Source organism: Eurosta solidaginis, chromosome 2 (genome assembly GCF_040869045.1).
Source record: "Eurosta solidaginis isolate ZX-2024a chromosome 2, ASM4086904v1, whole genome shotgun sequence".
NCBI classification, from domain to species: domain Eukaryota; kingdom Metazoa; phylum Arthropoda; class Insecta; order Diptera; family Tephritidae; genus Eurosta; species Eurosta solidaginis.
Window position 1 is genome coordinate 113,445,851 of NC_090320.1, and position 18,938 is coordinate 113,464,788.

The window sequence follows — 18,938 nt, forward strand, 5'->3', positions numbered from 1 at the left end:
TTACGACGTTTATTAATGATGATATGACTCATTGCTGCAGGAGTGTATCGACACACTTATATGCTGATGACGCTCAGGTATATTTATTTCGCCCGATTTGTTTATCAGAGGACTAAGTTTTCAGAATGAATGAAGACCTTGAAAGTACCTCTACTTGGGCAAATGATAACAAACTAAATTTTAGCTCGTCCAAGACAAAGTCCATATGTTGTACATATTCCTGGAAATTGGTTGAAACATTGCCATCACATTCCTTACAAGGCACGTCATCAGTTATGATCCTTCAAGGTATGACGAAAAAAGTGAAAAAAAAGTTTTTTTTAAATTCAGGAAAATCTGAGAATTGATAAAAATCTATTTTTTTAAATTTGACGTGATACAGACATTTCCACGAGTCTGCCTGCAAAAATTCAGCTCGATTGGATCACGGAAAAAGGGTTAAAAATCGATCCAAATTCTTTCATACAGGCGGACAGACGGACACTACGAGCTTTATACTTTATACATAAAAAATTCTGACGTGTACATGAAAATCGCCGATACACGTGTATTTTTATTTTTTCTCCCCTTTCCGAAAAAGTATATTTGGTTCATAGGACAGAATGTGTGTAACGCGGTGTAATTCAACAAGTGTATCCCCTACCAGTACGTTGAAGCGACAAAGATATGATGAAAGCAATCGCTAAGGACACAATGACTCCACTGCCTGGAGTTTTAGAGGACAAAAGTCTCAACACGAGACTTCCTTACTACACTAAAAACCTTTCTTCTAGCATCACCACAGCGTTCAATGCCATACCTAATATAAATTGCTGGCTTAATGTATGATTGAAAATCAGAATTAAAATGTATATATTATATATAACACTGTGCAACAGCCGGCTGGATATGGGACCAAAGCAACTTTTTTGTAGAGATTGAGGCATATGTAGACAAAGTACTATCTCCGTTTTTCGAAGTTAGCCCCCAAAAAATAGATATCGGCTTTCGAAATTCGAAATTCTACATTTAGAAATTTTATTTTTTTTGTTAACGCGTTCAGCAAATTAAAAAAGTAAAAATGTGGTCGTGGTCCTCTTTTTTCTTTTATTTGAATGGCTGAATTCTTTTTTTGAAAAATTACAGTACAAGCAATTCCAGGGCAGACATGAAAGTAGTAGCCACTATCATGGGACTATCTGACTTTTCACCTCGTATAACAGCTGTTATAATAAATATTTTCAAAAAAGGAATTCACCCCTTCAAATAAGGGAAAAGAGCGGACAACGACCACATTTTTACTTTTTAATTTGCTGAACGCGTTAACAAAAAAAAAAAAAAATAATTCGAAATGTATAATTCCGAACTTCGGAAGCCGATATCTATTTTTTGGAGGTTAACTTCGAAAAACGGAGATAGTACTTTTTATACTTAAGCCTCAATCTCCTCGAAAAAGTTGATTTGGTCCAATACCCAGAAAAAAAGATGATTTTGTTGCATAGATTAATAATTTCGTGTCATGGTTTTACTGGAACAACTCTTTCAGGAATTACTGAACCAAATTTTGTATGTATATATGGTAGGTGTGCGAGAACGTAGCTAAATATACTTCATACTTTTGGGTAACCAGGGCCTGGAGATATCTACCTAAATATGGACCTAGGAGACCATGCAACGAGGATTTATATACCCTTGCTCTGCTCTGGAGATAGAAAGCTATATATACACCAGAGGTAACACCAAGGATTTTTGTTTTGTTTTAAAGATATGGGTCTCAAACGAAAGATATGAACAAATGATGGAGGAAAAGGAAGAGGTAAGAAAAGACATTAGTGTGATGGAGGGCGACGGAAAATATTTAAGGAGGTTGGAGAGCTACAGGGCCAGAGAGAGATGGAAACGTCGTGGTGTTCATTGTAGACTTTCTGCCCAACCTAAAAAATACAAAATAAACGCGGCAAAAAACATAATAAACAAAATATTCACATTGAGTCACAATCAGTTTTTAAATTCCAACAAGGAAAAAAGTTACAAATTTCTTACTGACAGCAACTACCCGAGCCACTTAGTGAAGACCCTAATAGAACAGAAATTAAAAGAGACTAACAAAAAGCAACATCATACAACAACCACACAAACACCTACCGAAACAAAACAATACCACAGCATCACCTACATACCAAAGTTCACAGAAAAAGTTCACGTAAACATAATAGAACAAAAAAAAAATATTTCTCTGGTATAAAAATCCAACTACACTCTCTCCACTATATTTACCAAGATAAAAAGCCCAGTAGAACCACACCAACAAAACAATGTAATCTACCAAGTACAATGCAAAGGTGGAGAAAACACACAATGCGACAAAATATACATATGGACGACGAAAAGAAAATTGGGAGTTCGACTAGCAGAGCACGAAGCGGACATAAAAAAAAAAAAAAGAAAAGCGGCACGGTACTTGCTCAACATATTCTAACACATGGACACACCGCTGATTTACAAAATACAAAAATAATAGACACAGAGAGGAAAGAGAAAATGCGGTACACACTAGAGAGTCTTCACATACTAAAAAATAGAGAGAAAACAGTAAATAGACGAGAAGATACTGATCAAATTGCGGCAGCATATCTATTATGCTTATGATTTGAACTTAGTTTTGACAAATATACCAAACATGCATGGTATTATATATTCCTACGAGTTTTGTTATATTTTATTTTAGTTGTTATTTTATGTGAGTTTTGTTTTTCCGCATTTAATGTTGATGTCATGATTTTACAATGTTTATGTTCCAACTTGTTTTTACAAATTTGTCTTTGTTATTGTTTTTAAATAAAGATGTCCACCCCCTGAGGATGCCAAGGAGTTTGGCGAAACGTCGGGTTTATAAGTGAAGTTTAATCTTGCACTGTTTAAATATCTGACCATACAAGCCTATAATAATTTTGAATTTAATAAAATCAAATTGGGCAGCAAAAATCGTTTAAACACTAAAGATTATTTTTTTTAAATACTTAATTTGCCATTAGCCCTGGATTTCGAAATAAATAGACTATCACTAAGTTTTTAAATTCATTGCTTATCACATTTTAAATTCATTGTTGTTTTAACTTTTTTAATTCAAAAACTCATTTTGCATCTAATGAAAATTGAGCAATTGTTTTATGCTTAAGAATTCCGACCTTTTACTTGAATTTTTCTTTAAGAAAATTTATGTGAAGTTTCAGAAATCTTAAGAAGAAGCAAATATTTTTTCGATCGTGGTATTCACGCTTTTGCGTACTCAGTGCATGTGTTGTATAAACTTGGGAGAGCGTGAGCATAATGTATTGTGAAGTACCTGAAAAATGCTGAAATACATTGAATCCAATTCATTTGCTTAAATATCCGATCCATCTGATTAAAGCAGGATGTACTCTAATGTAATCAAGACCATCCATAATCGCCCATTTGCAAATGGGGTGCCCCCATAAAATCAGAAACACATTTTTTTAGTAATATCTAAAACTTCATATTGTGTGCAATAGCAAGCATGTAATTAATTAAATCATTTCGCGTTTATCTTTTTCAAATGAATTTTCAATATTAAAAAAACGAAGTCTTTATATTTTATCTTGCGTTTCCGATATGGCTCGCCTACAGCTGAAAATTGCTGCAGTTTTGTTTCTGTTATTGCATGTTCGTTTTTTATTTTATTTATGAAATTAAATATGTTAGCGAGTGTCCCAAACGCACTTCGAGTGACGTTGTGCCACCTTTCAATGTAATTATTTGTAGGACTTCACCCAATTTGGTGATATTATACATATTCCATAATTCGATTGGATATGACGCCTTCTTTCGACGTTGCTGTATTCCAGGCTGAAAAAAATTTCAGAAGTCAAAATTCAGAAAGTAATCAGACAGCCAAAAAACATAAAATTTTGCGCAAAATTTCACTTCTTAATTTTGACTTCTGAATATTGATTTCTGAATTTTTGTTTCCGGATGTTTGACTTCTGAATTTTGGCTTTCTGAAAAAAGGGTTCTGTCTAATGTTTTCTGAAAAAACCTCAACATCGGTGGTGGCGTCTCTAGTTTGGAGAACCGCCTTTCTTTCATTAATGGTAGTCAGTATTTTGAACCAAATTGAGGACAGCAAGATAGATTCGAACTTGTTGATGTACTTGAGAATGCCGGTAATATCTCCGTATGCTTGTGCAATCAAATTTAGCTTAAGTAATGCGTTTAGTGGTTGTATTAATCCTGGAACATGGTTTGCAAATGGTCTAATTCCCTTAATTCTAGCCGACCACCTAGTATCTGAAGAAGAGAGCTCGGTACATTTTTTTGAGGATGTCCCATCGTTGTGGACTGCTGCTGAAAATACTAAAACATTTTTGTACAACTCCGAAGGAAGTAATTGCAGCCGTACAACATTCTGCAGCATCAAGACCACATAAATTCAGATTGTGGGTTGCACAAGGCGAGTAATTAGCATTCGAGTTTTTGTCGAGAATGTGACGTTGTGCTCCGTTGTAAGTTCCTTTCATATTGGTGCCGGTATCGTACCTTATGCACGACAATCTTTTAATGGGATTTCATGTTTACATAGAGTATGGCAAATTAAATCAGCGATTTCCTGACCAGTGTTTTGGTTACAATCCACGAAAGCCAAAACCCGTTCTTGAATTGTAAAATTTGTTGCTTTTGAATTGAAATGGAGGTGGAGCAAAATGAATGTAGTATGTTCAACGTGAGCAGCATCAGGCGTAGCATCAACGTTATTAGCAAAATTCTTGGCTTCCTTGCGTTGATCTAATATAGTTTCCCTCAGGTGTTTTGCACAAATTTCTATAAACTCGTTCTGAATATCTGGAGAAAAATAGTGAACTTGTAAACGTTTGTGCTGCTGTTGTGAAATCCTAACTTTCTCCAAATGATCTCTAAGTATCGGATCATAGTGGCTTATGAGTACTAAGATGCCCAGAAAATTTCCATTGTTTCGTTCACCAAGATATATATTTTCGCCTCTGAAAGCTAGGCCTCTTTCACCCAAAAATAAAATAGCGTCCAAAATTCTATATAAAATTTCTTTCCACTTTTGAGTTTCAGTGATTAGCTGGTTGATAAATGTATCAATTGTAGCCTCCTTTTGAATTATGAAAATGAGTATAACATTTAATGTGATCTTGAGTATTTTCGTGTGCTTGCAGTTTATCGTATAGCTTCTTCCACACCTGAAATTTTGAATGTCCGCCAGGACAACAAATTTAAGTCGATTTAAAGTATTGGTGCTTAACAGACGACATGGTAGGCAATAAAACTGGCACTTCACACCAACCAGTCGCGCTCCACTTTTTCTCAATTTGGCAAGATTCTGTTTAACAACGACGTAGGAAATGCCTCGTTATGACGATTACGTGGAAAAATAAAAGGACACTTTTGATGACCTCGACGAATTATTTCGTTGACTTCTTCAGATCGCAAAAATTCATTATTCACGGTACCGATGTCGAAGTCCTTTAAATAATCTGGACTTTCATACAGAGTTGGTGGTATTGTTGGAAGACTTTTTGAAGATGAACCTTCATCAGTTTCACCACGAGACTTTACGATTTCGGATTTATGTAACCATACATTTTTGTTTGATGTTTTTATTGTCTCCTCACTGTTCGAAGGCCCAGACAAAAAATCATTATCAATAGTCGAAACGGATGCGGAACCTGAATGGTTTTCAGCCAGCTGCCAAATGCAATATATTATTACGCATATTACTGATTACTAAGTGATACTCACATCACCAATCTGATACAACAATAAAGCACGCTGCCACACTTGTATGTACGTAAACAAATCAATCATTATGTCTACACATATGTCCATATAAGCAGCGGAGAAAACGCACAAACACATGCATATATCTGAGATACTCCCAAAAGTAGGCAATCATCGGTGGATGTATCACTCACATATAAACGCGCATATGGCTATGCGAGAAGCTTTTTTTTATACGAGGAGAAAGCATCCAAAGCCTCATAGTCTATGTGGGACTTTAACCGCACTAAACCTCTTAACGTCTGAGTACCATTAATCCCCGGTACTACCGTCAAGTATTCCGTCGGGAGGTAGGTTGAGCACTAATCTCTAAGTCTGTCGGGGTCACGTTGCTGTATTTTGACAGTCCCGCGGTATAGTTAAAGCTGGGACTGGCACGCCCTGCTTACTACCTCAATGTGCTTGACACAACCACTTCTACGAATATTTCCGTACTTTATTCCTTAAGCACTGTGCATACAGTGCTGGTGGCATGTTTGTGCGTTCGACTACTTGTATTGTAGGGTTTTTTTGCCTCCAATCCGTGTATAAATCCTGATTACGTGTGAGACGTTTACACTCCTAATCGTTGTTTCTACAGTTGGAGAGGCCTTGTCTCCAATCCGTAGGTTTGTCGTTACGTGTATATTGACTGTCTCTGGTCACACGGTTGAAGAGGCCGTGTCTCCAATCCGTACTTTATTCCTTCACCTGGGGCAGTATTCGAACGGTTAAAGAGGCCTTTTCTCCAATCCGTCTCCTGGTTTACTATTACATTACCTACATATATTCCGGTCTTTTCTTATTTTATCATTCTGAGGCCTTGGTACCAATACGTGCTCAGCTCTATTCCCTCCACCTTTGCAGTTTGTTCTCAACCGACAAAATCGATTGTTCAATGTTCGCTGCTGTGCCGGAGTGTGTTAGGTAGAAATCTACCTCGCCGTGCTTTCTCGATATCCATATATTAATATCTGGGATACATCGGTGCGTCCAGCGTCCCTTTGTTACAGCGTTCCACCGGAACCGCCAGTTCTGCACGCTTCGCTCTCGTGCTCCATCACGTGAGTTTTGGTCCTGATAAATCTTCGCTGCTTCTTTTGCTAATATGTCTATAGGACACATTCATGCGATGATTAGGGCTGCGCCGTCATTGACAATTTTAAAGGCGCTGCAGACGCATAGCGCGCACAGGCGGTAGGTTGACTTTACCGCGGAAATATGATTTATACTCCGTGGCCTGGTGCCAAACAGGAGCCCCGTAAAGTATTTGGCTTTTTACAACGCCAGCAAGAAGTTGACGCCGTCGTTGCTTTGGTCCCCTTGCATTTATTATTATCCTGGATAATGCTGCTACGGTTTTTGCTACCTTTTCATTGGCATACTCTAAGTGGGTTTTGAATGACAACCTCCTGTCTATCACAACCCCCAAGTATTTTATTGCAGGCAGCGTCTCGATGTCATGGCGGCCGATTCTTATAGTGACCTGCTCCACCCTCTTCAGCATCTGCTTTTTGTTCCGCCAGCTGCAGTCCATTTTCCGTAAGGCACGATTGAACCATCGCTATGCTTGCATTAGATTTGGCGCATATTTCACATAGGTGCTTCGCCGTGACAATACTCCATCGTACATATTGTTCCAAAGCAGTGGACCGAGCACGGAGCACTCTACCTTCAAAGTAGCTGCGAATGATCCTACGCAGATAAAGGGATATGCCTATGCGGTCCAGCGTGTCTAGAATTTTTGCCCAATTGGCAGTGTTGAAGGCATTTTTCACATCTAAAGTAACGATAAGGCAATATTCCTTAGAGCCTTCGAGCCATCTACTGCCACTAATGGCCTCTTGTGCCACTTCCTTCGCCATGTTCGCAGCTTGGATGGTAGATTTTCCTTTCCTAAAACAAAACTGGTTATCGGAAATACCCCCCAAATCTTCGATTTCTTTTTCGAGTCGATTATAGAGGACTCGCTCCAGAACCTTACCGGCGGAGTCGAGCAGGCAGATGGACCTATAGCTAGATAGTTCCGCCGTATTTTTACCAGGTTTGGGCAGCAGTACCAACTTTTGTTGTTTCCATATTGTAGGAAATGTCCCCTCAGCCAAGCATGCATTGAATAATTTCGCAAACGCTGGCGTGTTATAAGTGAGAGCTAGTTTGAGTGATCTGTTTGGTACCCCGTCTGGGCCAGGAGACTTGCGGTCTTGCAGTCCATTCACCGCTTGAAGGACCTCGACGACGGTAACCTCGTCAAATAAGTATAGTGCTGCGCATGATGTGGGAGAAACTAGCTCCCTTTGCGTGGGAAATAAAGTATCTACCACGTTTCGAAGAAAATACGGGCATGTTGGCATCGCTTCTCCTTTGTGTTTTAATTTCTTAAACACCAATTTATAAGCTGTGCCCACGGGTCATTCTGGACGTCATCGCAAAGCTTAAGAAAGTATTCGCGCTTACTATCTTTTATTGCTCTCTTAAGTTCGAGTCGCGCTCTTTTATAGGTAGCTCTGCACTCTAGGAAGTCAGGTCTTCCTCTGGCTCGTTGATAGCACCTCCTGGCCTGAATACACTCTCTCCTTGGGGAGTGTATGCGCTCGTTCCACCAAAATGTGGAACCATGTTGTTTGCGCGTGGGCTTTCTAGTCATTGACGCATCGCATGCTGCTCTAATATCCGCCATTAATTTATTCGCAATTTCGTTAGCACTTCCTCTATTTCGACTGTTGGCAACATTAGCTTGAATATGTCGGGGTCAAAAGTATTGATATTCCAACCACTGTTTTTTAAGGGTGTCTGTATATTGGCCGCCCTCCCCCCTCAAGGCTGATGTCCACAACAATCGCGATTGGCGCTTTTATTAGCTATAAAAATCGTGCGCATCTTCGCCTCCAACGGCTTTATTGTTACAGTGGTGTCCTACAAATATAAAACATTATCAACCTTTTGAATACAAAATTTAGTAAAAGAAACATACCAAAAAGCCTCGTCCAAACATATCTTCCAACACGTTCGCGTAAGCATACTTCTTTTTCCTACTAGACTTAAACTCGTCCTTTCGGGCACAGTAGCATTTCAACAAAAGAAGCGTATTCTCCCTCGTAAAACGTTTCCTTGATTTTTTTCTGAAAAGAATTTAGTAAATATGCATTACTTAGATATTTTTATAATATTTACACAAAAGTACTTACATTTCTCTTCCTGACATTTTGTTTTTTAATTATGGATGGTAAAACAGGCTAAAAAAGTCAATAAAAACTATTTTTTGAAACTTGGAAGTACTGATTTTATATTCTAAACTTGTCACTTAACGGTCTTAAGCGTAATCGGATATAGATGTAAAAAAAACACGGTTAATATACATAGGAATATATATATAAGTAGAACATAGCTTGTAAGTGACATTTGGTACAGCAAGAATAATCAGAATAAAGTAAACTATTGAAACGAACGGTCATCACTACACGTAGTAATCTGTCCCTGGTTGTGTCGGGGTGTGTAACAACTCAAAGTTTCCATGACGAGCTGCCTAGGGAGTCCCATATTTGATCAGTAACTTTGTCCTATGGCGATTTCTACCTGAATCTCTGAAATGGTTTGTATTGTGGCGAATGCTGACATCACTATTCTGTTAGTAAATAATCACAACAATAAAAAAAGCAAGCGGCGACACTTACAAAGAAAAGAAGAATATTCCACACTCATAACAAGTAGCTCGAAGTGAAGAGATATATCACATACACATTTGTAGTCATCAGCTAAGAGAAGAAGCAGTTACACACAAACACGCATATGGTTAGAAGAAAAGCATAAACTACAATCATACTTGTATATAGCTGGGTAACCAAGCATGGGGTGTAGCTATTCTAGAACACATGATCGTGAAACGACTACCCTCTTAACTCGTGACCAATGGGCTTGTTTTAAGAACGGTTTTTCCAAGCATACCGTTCGTATTTTATGACCAGTTTGGTATTGATGTGTGAACCTTCTGTGCTCATTTCGAGCACTACTTTAGCTTGATTTAAGATTTTTCGTTCTCAAGCTTCAGAGTGATTTGTGGTCGATTTAACAGTTTTCGGTCTCAATTCAAGATCGTTTTGTGCTTGATAATTGGTGGGAGTGGGAAGGTAATTTTTTTAATTAGTACCCATTTATTTATTTTTCTTATTAATAAAAATTTTTGTGTCATTAATAAAAGATATTAATAACAAAAAAATTTTTACTAAAACCAAAATATTAAGAAACGCATAATATGATTTTTTTTTATAAATTTCTCTTATTGAGAAATTCTTTTTATTTGATGATGAAATGTATATATATACTTAGCATTTCATTAACCTTCATTAACATTTCATAACAAGTTTGTGCATATGTGAATGGAACTGAATGAAAAATAAGAGTTAAAAAAATAGAGGATAAAAAAATTGTTTTAAAAAAATTCAGAATTAGGCGGTCATCGAACTCGTGCCACATGATCACAACCGCAACATAACAGCCGCTGTGCCACTATGACTGCTTGATAGCTTGTGCCAAATGTTGCATTTAATATTGTAGTGCACACGAATTTTACCGTTAGTTTTTCTTGAACTTAATTTAATAACGTTGTTACTTAATTTAAGAACATCATTCTCATTAATAGAACATTTGTTCATATTTTAAGACCAACTGTTCTCTTTTCAAGAAAATGGTGTCAGTTCAAGAACAAGGTTGTTGTTTTAAGAACAGGTCGTTCATTTTGCAAGAAAACAAAAGGAAGAATCTGAAAAGTTTGAACTGAATCCGGAGGTGCTGGATTTTAGAACGGCGTTTTTCTCTGAGTGTAGACCTTAGGAGAATTGGCGAACGAGATAACCGTGAGTATAAAAAGCGCGCAAGCTGAGGAATCAGTAATCAGTTTGATTTAACTACGCTATATGTTGTAAAGTACATGATAGTGAAGTATAATTGTACTACTCCGAAAGTAGTCTAAATAAAAAGCATTTGGCAATACTGAATACCTCTAATTAATATTTTGTGTTAACATATTACAAATAGCAGTTCGGTGTTCATTTTCTGCTCTTATACCTCGGGATTATTGCTTACACTTTCGTTCGATGATGACGATGGTGTTTCTTCACCGCTTGTGTTATGATCTGCGATTCTTCTTTGACCTTGCCTTTTCGCTAACCAGGGCTCGAGAGGGCGACTGTTATCTTTGGTTTCAGCTGCAATATATACATTCAGCTGCCTTAAGTGAGCTCTATGACTACTAGCCTGGGTTCGCCAATTTCTCAAGGCTTTTGGGAATTCTCGATTCTCTACCTTTGTACCATCTTCGCCTATTTTATATGTCTAAGAAAACGAATGCCATCGTGGCATTGAGTCAACAAAGTCTGCACACACTGTTGCCCAAGGATTTTCTGAAATTTTAGTTACCATCTATCAGCGGCGTGTTATTGACTAGGTTTGTATACCTGATATGCGTCACACTGCTGTATGTAATTATTCACATCTCTAAAAATGCGGGCCAGTAATAGCGAGTCGTTTCTCGTACAATTAATTTTCGGACAACCATGTTTCCTGCTCTTGATGTGTCATGAATGTTTTCTAGCACTCTGCGTCTGTCGTGGCGGTACATATTAATTCTCATTCGCGTCTCTCTTCTTCTGTGTAGCTTTTCTTCTTCGATAAAATATTCTGGAAATCACCCTAGGGCGTTTCATATTTCCGCCATCTTTGCTTTTAGGCATTTTCACTCGTCTTTGTTTTGTGCCACCGTAAAAGAACCTAGCTGCTCGTCTATCGGCCGCGAAAGTGCATCTGCACTAAGTTGAAGATCGTTCATCGGTCGCGAAAGTGCACCTGCCACTACGTTCAATGTTCCCTTCCGACGCTGGACGTCAAATGACTATGATTCCATACAACCTTTCTCTGTCAACTCGTTGATTTCCTTGTAATTAATCCCGTCTCTCATGACTATCTTGTACGACATCACGTTGGATGCATCAGACAGCTCTGAGAACATCTGTAATTTTTGATTGAGAAATCCACTCACAGACGCATTTGCATTGTATAGTATGGACAAGTAAAACTATTGTTTTCGGTTTGGTGTCAAAACAATTATTGTCTTTATTTAGGAAGTTATTTTTTTTCATATTGTGTTATGAGTACTTAATGGAGAGTATGAGTAAAGTGGAATGCTTTTATTTATTCAAAATATGCTATTGTAATTAGTTTTTCTATTATAGCGGTTTAAGCCTATTTTTATGAACTATAATTTTCTTTTTTTCATTTATATTTTCTACATTACAGGGAATTAAAGTGTAATTATTTTTACTATCTATATTTTCTACCCTATATTTTCCTTTAAATGTACTATTAAGTTTATGACTTCATTCGTCCTTAACTAATACTAAGCTTCCCATATTTCTTTTTTTATACTATGGCTACTTCTGTCGTAATTTAATTTTTGTGTTCTTTTGGCTTCCTGAACTAACTTTCTAGCTCTTTGTTGTGCTATTTGTAGTTTGTATTTAATTTCTTTGTCGTAAGCCTCATGAGTGTAGATTAGGCTTATTTTTTTTTTTAGGAATTCGTAAGTGTTCGGCCAGTGTGCGTCTAATCCTGGAGAGGTGGACCCACCGGGTCGATCTCAGTGGGAATAGAAGATTCAATCAAACGAGACAAATAAGAAACACAGGAGGATTTTCCTCGTTAATAATGCACTTTATTGGGTAGAGATAAAATAAATTGAATACAATATTACCTGACTGTACAGTTGTAGGAAGCGGCGGAGATCCTTGGCGGCAGATGTTAGCTGGTTGGCTGTTGAAAATCAAAGAGGCCGGTTGTATAGCAAGCTACAACCGTTGACCCGCAAAATCCTCCGTTTTGGAGGGGAAAGGCACCCACACATCAACCCCGACATGCATATGCATGAGTGCTGACAAAAAGCACACATACACGTGCATGTACGTGTATGCACATGTATGAGGGTGATGGTGTGGGTGGTTATAAATTAATTCGAGTATCGATTTGCAGAGTTGCATGGGGGGGGGGGGGGGGGGGGGGATCGCAATCAGATGCGGAGAAGTTAGGCATCCTGCCTAAACATGCCGGCCCCCCTTGCGCTACGCAACATCGTTTTTCGCCAATGACCTCCGGTGAAACGAGAAAAATGAATATAAGACTTACACACTAACTTAATCTAAATGAGGAGTTCGTCTGCGATGCAAAATGGCCGAGAATCCTTTCCGACTTGCTCAGCATGCCACCTAAGCTAGGATGATAAAAGTTAATGGTGATGAACAGATGTAAGTGAATATTTCTTGCCATTGAATTATACATAATTCTTAAATATAGAAATTCAGAATGTAATATGTGTCTAGTCGATGGCCAGTAAGGCTGGACGAAGAGGCCGAGGTCTCCGTTCCAGAGTGGCAGCATTTTTTGTTATTCTTTGGTTTTTGTCGTTCCGGATGGGGAGGCCGAGGTCTCCATTCCAGATTTGCGGTTTTTTTTGTTGGTTAGACGAAGAGGCAGAGGTCTCCGTTCCAGACTCGATGGTTTTGAGGTTTTTCTGGGCTGGACGAAGAGGCCGAGGTCTCCGTTCCAGCGTATAACGTGTCGTGTCGCTCTCAGGTTGACTGTGGCATTTTATGGATGTGCCAGGGCGAGTGGCCGTGAGGTTGGTTGGGTGATGCGCGTTTTCGCTGCAGCGCATGTATTTCGTCAGTTGTGTATTATATTATTACCCTACAAAACACTTGGTCACAAAACTTACCCACGCCCATGCAAATGTGACTACGAATATAACCTATCACCGTAAAATGACTAGTCAAATGACATGGAATGACGAGAGCATTTTTGCAAGGTAGTTAGTGCTTTGATTTCGAGCAGCTTATGCATTTCAACAAAACGTACTTTAAAATAGATGAATAAACCGAGTTTAAAAACGAACCGTAGAGGCTGACGACGGTATTGATTTTATTTTGTGCGACCGCTCATGACGAATAGCGAAAATCGTAATTAAATTCGAAAGTGTACCAACTGCCGGTGCTTGCATGCAGATTGGCGATGCGTTCTCAACGACGCGTTCTATCTGCACGTACCATTCTGAGATAGCATGCAACCCTGTCGTGTATTTATTGGTTAGCTGACAGCTGGTATGGTGAATTTGTGGCGTGCGAGTATATATATATACATATATGTATTGGCTTGCCCTTGAAAAAAAAAACTAGGTCACTGGGGCAGTAGCACACTAAGCCAGTAGAAACAGTTGACTTATTCCAATTTCGGGAATTTGTCGTGTCGGGATTCTTTACTTTCGGGACTCGGATTGTTTTTGCATCGAGCCCTTATAATGACCTTTTGTGATATTTGTTGTTGAAAAACAACAAGTCCTACCCCCCGCCAAAAAGAAGGCAGTACCGACAGCAAAAAAAATCAAAAAATCAAAAGGAAAAAACATTTTTTTTTTTTTGTTTGTAAATGAGAGCAATTAATTTTTAAGGAGGTGTGTTCCTTTTTTAGTGTTTTATTAATATTCTAATTTCTTTTCATTTTTATTTATTTTATATTTTCAGGTACCCTGCTACACCTTGGGTGGTTTGCTGGCACCACCTGAGTGAAAGACTCGATTTCGAGAGGGTGGTAAATACAAAATGGTATGAATTCGCCATGCCACACACATCGCCCCACGGATTACTGTCCAATTTACAAGTGCACTTTTCTTCATCATGCATGTTGTCTACGGGGAAAGTGTGAAATGATACAATTTTTTTTTTTTGGAAATTTCTTTTTTTTTTTTCGATGATACCAAAACAGTGCAACAATATTGTTTGTTGTGGAATCAGCTTGCTCTGCGGTCTCCTATGCTGAGTACCGCCGCATGAATACGAGTCGTGAATTTTATTTCACCCAAATATGTATTTTGGACTCTTCAATTTGTTGTATTTCGATATCTGAGCTATAATTACTTGCATTTCGCAAACTATTACGACCAGGGTTTTTACAAAATAAATAAGTACTGAGGACAGGAACAAACTAAAAATGATTAATACCGAGAAATTAGCTGGACGTACAATATTCGTCACAGGTGCTTCGCGAGGTAGTGGTAAAGCAATTGCTTTAAAAGCTGCTCGTGATGGTGCAAATATTGTTGCTGCTAAAACAAGTGCACCACATCCGAAACTGCCTGGAACAATTTATAGGGCAGCAGAAGAAATTTAAAGGGTCGGTGGACGTGCACATCCATGCGTAGTAGATGTGCGTGATGAACAACAAGTACGTACGGCTGTTAAGGATGCAGTCGCAAAATTTGGTGGTACTGACATATTGATAAAGAATGCATCAGCCATATCATTAACCGACACATTAGGTACTGAAATGAAGCGTTACGATCTTATGCATCACATTAATACACGTGGCACATTGCTCGTATCGAAGGAATGTTTACCCCATTTATTGGAAAGTAATCATACACATATTTTAAATATTTCACCGCCACTAAATTTGAATCAGAGATGGTTTGCACCACATGTTGCCGATACAATGGCCAAGTATGGTATGTCAATGTGCGCATTGCGTATGGCTGCAGAATTTCATTCCGCCACAGTGGCGCTGAATGCCTTATGGCCACGTACCGCTGTACATACGGCTGCTATTGAAATGTTGGCCGGCTCAGATAGTTTTAATACTTCGCGTAAAGCCAATAGTATGGCGGATGCTGCATACGCTGTGTTGATACGGGACCCTATCAGTGTACGGGTCAGTTTTTAATTGACGATGAAGTATTAGGTTCCTCTGGTATAACTGATTTTAAACAGTATGCCTGCAATCCGGACTACGTCGATAAACTAATGCCCGATTTCTTTTTGGATGTCACAGAAGATAAATCTAACGTTCAAAAATTAGAGAAAGCGTCTGGCGCATTAACCGGCCAAATACCTGCATTATTTTGCCAAATTGAAACTTTACTAACAGCGGATCTTGTAAAAAAAAAAAAAAACACAGGCCGTTTATCAATTCAGTATTGAAAGTGGGCGAATTCTTGGGCGGCAGCGAGCAACGTGAAATAGATTCGCCCATTTGGGCTGCAGAACAAAAGAAGCAAGAATAAACATTTGTTTTCGGCAGGTGGTGGTCGTCGCCGTGAGCGTCGTGGTAAGGATGTTGTACATCAAATGTCTGTAAAATTGGAAGAATTGTACAATGGTGCCACACGCAAGTTGGCTTTACAGAAAAGTGTGATTTGCGATAAATGCGAGGGACGTGGTGGCAAAAAAGGTGCTATTGACAAATGTATGCAATGTCGCGGTAGTGGTGTAGAGACTCGTGTCCAACAAATAGGATTCGGTTTAGTGCAACATACCGAATAAGTGTGCCGCAAATGTATGGGTACAGGCGAGCTGATATCTGAGAAGGATCGCTTTAAACAATGTAATGGACGCAAAGCCATAAGGGAACGTAACGTATTAGAAGTACATATAGAGAAAGGTATGCCGCTGTATAAGAATCCATTGGAGAAGGGTCGCTGATTAAGGGTCACCTTACAAATGCAGATATTGAAAAGGCGATAGAGACGTTTGAGGACATATGTGAAAAATACAAGTGCACCTCAATGAAACATGAGCTCTTGAGGTTACAATTCGAATATGGCTACTAATGCTTCAGTAAAGGGTGTGCAAAATGGTAATAACTCGACATCACCAGCCAATGGTGGTGCGGGCGCCGCTCCAGTGTCTGAGAATAGCGATGACTCGAGCTTGAGCAGCGTTGATAAGGTTTTCCGATGATGGGCCAAATAGATGTGCGACCGTGAGCTTTCACTGTAAGGCGACTTAGCTGCCGCTGGCAGAGAAATATTACGATTGCGTAAGGTGAGTGAAAACGTGATTCCCCTACCTTTTCACATCTGTGCTATAAAATATCACCATCTATAAATTATAGGTAACAATTCGGCCGCGCGTAGTTGTTGCTGATAGATTTGTTGGGCGGAGCTGGATCTCGGGGGCAGGACCTCGTGTGGACAAGATACTCGGTAAATTTCGATTGGAATGTGAGTAACTTGCTTTTTTTTTTTTTTTTTGTATTTTTGGGACCTATTATGGTTCTAGTTTTGAGCATGATACAACTATTAGAAGGTAGAATCCATCATGGCCGCCAAAAGGAGAGAATGGTTTTCCCTTTTTTTTGAACTTCATTTCGGCTCACCGGTTCCACCTTGTAATATCGGTATCATGGTTTTGAGTGTGCGTTCTGGAACGGAAGTAAAAATTTGAGAACGGGCGTACTTGAACCCAATTCTGTCTGAGATAAGCTAAACAACAACCTATGATGGGTCTAATCTCAAAGTTCGAAACTCAATAGCTGTGTTTTGAAGGATAATTTGAACTGCGGTAGTCCATACCTGTGCTTACGCGGCTGATGCCAGTTTCACACAGAGGCTTAATGAAACAAAAAGGGCCTTTATGAAAAGGGAACCTTAATTATTTCAATAAATCCGATTGATATTCGATTAAGTCTCTGTGCGCAAATGGAGCAGATTCGAAAGATCTGCCTTTGAATTATGACACAATCTTCTCAAGTAACTGTCGCTGTACATTTCGGACTTGTTCCAAAGTTAAAAACAAAGAGAAGGGAGGATATCATTGTAGAAGATCTGACTTCCAAGTCGGGTGGGAGAGGATAAGTACTCTAGTCCTATTTCTTGAAAATATATTGGATGTTTCGAAACGACTTTCGCTAAATACCCACCGAGACCCGATTAACTCCTGAATTATAAATCGGTATGACGAATGAATAGTTGTGAATTCTCTGTTTAGGCCCTTTTTAATTAGAAGTAAGATAGGACCACATGCCGAAGTTCATAAGGTTAGCATTAATTCAGCTACCGGTCGGCAAAGACAACCACGAATGTTCAGACTTATTCTCACTATTTCTTCGTCAATAAAAATATAAGTTTAAGCACAAGCGGTTGTGACCGCAATGTGCCAAATATGATGAACCCCCAAAAGGCTATTTGAGGGATTCTCCAGTCTGCAAAGGAGTCTCTCTTCTTATTGAATTTTATAAGCGTCCAGGCATATTAGGAGGGTTTTTCTTCGATTTTAAAACCTTTACTAGTTGGATACTGAATTCCGATTTCATATCCTCAGATAAATGAGAGTGTATGTGATATGAGGAATTCTGATAAATTCTGATGGCCGAGTGCATGTGTGTTCTGTTGCAGACCGTGGGTCTGCGTTAGGGTTCTGGTATACTCGCTCGGGGGAGCGAGTGACCTTGGGTGTGACTTTGTAATTTCTTAACAAATACGTGTTTTGTGGCAGATCGGTTCGCCCTTCTGCGGTAGGCTTTTCTGGTATCCTCGTTATGGGAGAACGAGTGAGTGGGATGGTTTCTGGTGTCCTCGTTATGGGAGAACGAGTGAATTTGTGTTTGCTTTGGAAGCTTAAGGGTAGAGTGGGCTGAGTCTCTCTAGGTTCTGTGGCAGATAGAGGATCTGCGTTAGGTTAGGGTAGATTTTTTTTTGAAAAGAGGGATGGGGAGGAAGGGAGGGATTGTTAAGAGGAGCCCGTGGTCCTCTTGTGGAAGAGAAAGAGTTTTCACTGGGCCTACTCGGGTTTTGGCTAGAAGCAGGTTCGTGCAAACATTATCATCCGTTTTGACGCGCATGTAAATGGCTGCTGCATAAGCCTTCTGGGATGCGTCACAAAATCCATGGATCTCGATGTCGGTTCCTGGTGAAAAGTTGACCCATCTAGGTATCCGGATTGTATCGATTTCATGGTATTGGTCGGTGAAGGTTTTCCATCGTTCCAGCGTACTGGTAGATACTGGTTCGTCCCAAGCGGTGCCTTCCAACCAAATACTCTGCATGAGTATTTTTGCCACAATGACCATTGGTGCCAGCCATCCCAAGGGATCGAAAAGTTTGGCGATTGCTGATAGTATCGCTCTCTTCGTAATGTTTTCCGGGTTGTCCAGCGTCCCGGCTTTAAAATAAAAAAAAATCGGAGAGGGCATTCCATCGAATGCCTAACGCTTTAACTGAACTGGTATCTTCGAATGCCAGGAAGTTTTCATTGAGCAGGTCTGCTTTGAGGATGTCCCTTATAATGTCCTCTGAATTGGATGTCCATTTGCGAAGTGGAAAGCCCGCTGAGTGTAGGACT

At 39.2% G+C, this 18,938-nt stretch overlaps 1 pseudogene; it reads left to right on the forward strand.

Annotated features, from left to right (window-relative positions):
- The first annotated feature begins 14,559 nt into the window (after nt 1–14,559).
- The window catches only part of LOC137240162 (hydroxysteroid dehydrogenase-like protein 2 pseudogene), a 78,906-nt pseudogene continuing 74,527 nt past the window's right edge, over nt 14,560–18,938 (forward strand).